Here is a 4390-nt window from a genome sequence, read left to right as displayed (position 1 = left end):
ATTTAGAGCGAGAAGTCTAAGTCTTGGGTTGTAGCGTACGTAGAGGCTCTGCAGCTGACTGTGCAAAGGCTTAGGGTAGAAGTCCGCAACTAAGTGCACAGACCCCTACAGCTATGTCGCAGGGTGAGCATAATATGTAACACTTGGAAGATATAATAAAAGGAGTTATTCTGCAATTTCTGTGTATCTGTTCTGTTGATGGGTTTGGATATTTTGTGTATGAATTTCCTTTATTATGCTTCTATGATGCGCGAATGAATATAGTTACATTGAATAATTAAACACAATTACAAATATCTGATTACGCGGTGATAACTTTAAGTATTCGGCAAAACAAGAAAATCACTTAGGGTAATTAAGGAATCTGCATGACGGGCTACCATAACAACGTGAAAATACCTGAACCCTAGGTTAGGGCTGCGCGAAGGTCGATCGTATACTTTCGCAAAGGTATTGAAAGCCAAAATAGAGGGTTTGTCTTACAAGCCTTAGAGCGAGATCATCTGCGCGAAGGCATGGATAAAAGAGATCAAACGACATCACAACCATCTCAAGGGTGCGGAAACGTGGTTCCAGCATCCCCCCATATTGCTTTGGGTGAGACTTCGGTCCGCACTCCACGGGCTGATGTCGAAAGGGCCAATGGTGTAGGGATTTGTTTGGCTAATTAACGCTGAACTTGGGTCAGGCCCCCTCAAGCCAACAAATGGTTCCGTTGCCGGGATTGAAATCTGCATGAGAGATGTGTTTGTTGTATCATTGGAATCCAACTAAGAAGGAGATTGGAGACTAGTTGGATAGAAGGATCCACGAATTCGCAGCACAGGAGAACAGAGGCCTGCGACTAACAAAGGAACAATGGTTGGACTGATACCTATATACAGAGATCCACGAGATCTTTTTCTGCTCTTTCCCTATTGAGCTATACGAGTGGATCGCGAAGCTAACAGATAGCCAAGGAAGGTGGAAACTTGACAGTCTTATTATGTGGACCCCAGATCTAGTGCGAAGGTTGGAAAAATAGGAGGATAAGATGGCCTGTGCTGTTGATCATTGGCTTGATCACGTCATAGGAGGATTTGTGACATAATTTGCAGTCGACACCTCAGTCAACTATAACGAGGCAGAGCGACGCTTTTTCAAAGGACCGCGAGGTAAGTATGCAAAATATTTGAGTACTTGGATTAAAATGCTGTTGTCCGAAAAATAAGTTATGCATCTACCTTGATGTTCGGGACTACGCGAAGTAGAAAAACTTACAAGAACAAAGGAAAAAAGGTCCGGAGTATAGCCCCTTGATTTCACCTCCGCGAAGTGACGAAGAAGGGATAATGAAGGTTTCTCCGCGAAGTGCTATTCAATTAATAAGATAAGGATTCCTGCGAATACCACCTTCGACTTCACCACCTCCACCCACACCACCTCCGACTTCACCACCATCACCTCCAACTTCACCCGTGCCACCTCCACCTCCACTGTGGTTCAGTATGGAAAATATAGTGAGGTTTCCTTTGTTCAAAGGCTTGGGAAATGAGGACCCGAACCAATTCTGGTTCGTTGTGAGGGCTATAAGGGAAGCTCAAGGTGTTTCATATGATCATATAAAGAAAGTGACACTGGTTAGTGCTTTGCAAGATCGCGTGCTAACCTGGTATATTAACTACTCTAACGATAACCCAAATGCTAGAGTAGCAGACATCCAGGCAACACTAAATAGGGAATTTAGTAGGCATAAATATGAGGTGTAGTCGATTTTGGGATTCAAAGAGATCGCGATGCAACCAGGCGAGACGCCTTGGGAACTAGATCAGAGGCTGAAATGTACAATCCAGGAAGTCAACATGAATTTGATAGAAGGACAACATCGCACGCGGTTTGTGGCTCCACTACTACCAAACTTAAGAAGTGCATTGTCGTAGCAGAAGATAACAACTCAGGCAGAGGTCTTGGAGATTGCCATGAGACTAGATGAGACTCTGATCCAAGATCCTAATCTAGGAGTTCATCAGATCCATGCGTAGCTATAGAATATGTGCCTTGAGATGCAAAGTCTGAAGCAGGACAAAACGGTTCAACTAGAGGTATGCGAGGAGGTATGGTGCTTAGAATGAAAAAGTCAGGGTCATGACAAAGACCGTTGCCCGCTCTTTGCAAATTACATTGCAGGAGGAGGACTGATGCCTTTAAGGCAAAAATATCAAGAAGGACCTAACGCGGGGCCTTCATTATGGTGCGTTATCTGTCAAGTAGCCAGAAAACATGCCACAGATAACTGTCACTTGCTACAGAAGTATGTACAAGCACCACAACAACTGTTCTACAACTTTTGTAGGTCGGTAGAACATGATGAGCATACTTGCAGGAGCTATGAATTGATGATGGATAGAACTCTTGCCTATAGGGTTCAGGCTGAAACATGGCCCCTTGACCAGAATATAGGGATGGCGTGAACAGGATTTCAAGGGTGCGGACGAGGCCGAGGCAGAGGAGGACTTGGTAGAGGTCGAGGACAGTTGATTTTATACAATTGCGGAGGACTAGGACACTATGCTCACGATTTCACTAATCCAACGCGTCCGTCGTGGAAATATTGCACACTGTTTGATCATGAAACAAAAAACTGTCCTACGCTGATATCTAGGATACGTGACAAAGGGGCACTACCAACTCCGTCGACTCAGAACCTGCAGATGATGAGGTTTGAGCCATGCGAGGAAGATCCAAACGTAAATATAGTGCTCAGGAGTGGAATCGCGATAGAAGATGACAAGGGGAAACAACTAGAAGATAGTACATGGGTTCGCAAAGCCTCGATGAAAGAGGCTGAGTTCGATTTGGAGCGCGCTCGTGAAGCCTTCATGGAAGCTAAGAAGAGCTTCGCTGAGGCCTCCACCTCAGCAAGCAAGGATAAGCCTGAGTTGAATATGGACCCCTTTATGCTCACAAATTTCCTGGAAACCTGTATGAAGTTACTGCGTGACAGTAAGGCTGTGAAAGGGTTACAAGAACTCATCAATAGATGCGTTGGAACCACGCTAGGTGAGCGCGTGTCGTATGAAAGATTGGAAAGCATAAAACAAGGACGAGACGGGAGATGAGACTGACCGCACAGATAGGAGAGTATGAAATGGATTAGGTCATTTTGGACCCAGGGTCAGATGCGAATGTCCTACCAAAACAGACTTGGGAGCGAATGGGGGGACCTCCACTGCAATGGTCTCCAATTCAGCTAAGGATGGAAAATCAACAAAAAATCATCCCCATGGGGTGGTTACAGGGGGTGACCGTGGATATTGAGGGAGCGAGCACACTGGCTGACTTTGAAGTAATAGAGACAGTGGATGACAACAATCCCTACCCTATGCTCTGGGGAATTGACTGGGCTACTGATATGAACAGGGTAATCAATATGAAGAAGAGAAAGATGATCTTTGAAAATAAATTGTTGTGTGTAATAGTACCCCTCGATCCTACTAGAGGAGCCCGCTATACTGAACTTGTCCGTGATTATGAGAGTGATGACGACCTGGAATGTGTCTACAAGATAAAAACGCGAGACCAAGATTGGGTGAATCCCATTGTGGATGGATGGATTACATGGGATCACGAGAGCTCTTGCACTTCAGACTCTGACGAGGAAATAGAACGCTGGATGAATTGGTTACATGAAGTAACTACACTGAATTGCAACATGATGACCCGGTCGCTGCGCTGTGTGTCGTCAGAGGTAAGAAATCTGCCTATTTATGATGGTCTGCATGAGGTAGATATATTTTTGGATGCATTTGAAAGGGAGGTACTAGAAAAGCAGCGCTTCTAGGCCTTGGACTGGGCATTGTGCACTACACCCGCAAGATGGTGGGGTACGCACAAGGGAAGATTTGATGATTGGAGCAAATGTAGGAGGATGATGAGAACAAGATTTGGGAAGTCTAAGAAGCGACTAACAAACAAGTATGATGGGAAGAATGATCCACGCGTGCATCTGGCCAAATGGATGTAGGCTTATGGAGAAATGCCCCAACTTGAGTGGGTGCACCTGTTCTATCATATCCTGGATGTTATCCCAATGAATTGGTATATAGAAATAGAGCTCCACCATGGGATGGGAAAATGGGATATCCTGCGTGAAGGATTCATGATGACATTTAGTTTTGAGGACGGATTTGACAATACTAATGAAGCGCTACAAGAGGTGAAAGTAGCTATCTTTAGGATACCACAAGATCCTTTAGACTTGATTCAATCTAAATGGGCTACTCAGCGGAGTCATGCGCTCGAATGTTATAATGTAACTACTGAAGTAGAGGATGAGGATCCGTGGAAGATTAACATTCCTGAAACAGAAGACCACCACGAGGTTCAAGGACCACAAATTGAGAACCCTGAT

This window comes from Pinus tabuliformis, chromosome 3_2 (assembly GCF_031772625.1).
Source record: "Pinus tabuliformis cultivar Carrire ecotype Pingquan chromosome 3_2, CPIR1, whole genome shotgun sequence".
NCBI lineage: Eukaryota > Viridiplantae > Streptophyta > Pinopsida > Pinales > Pinaceae > Pinus > Pinus tabuliformis.
The sequence above is the reverse complement of the archived record's forward strand: the minus strand, read 5'-3'. Positions refer to the sequence as shown.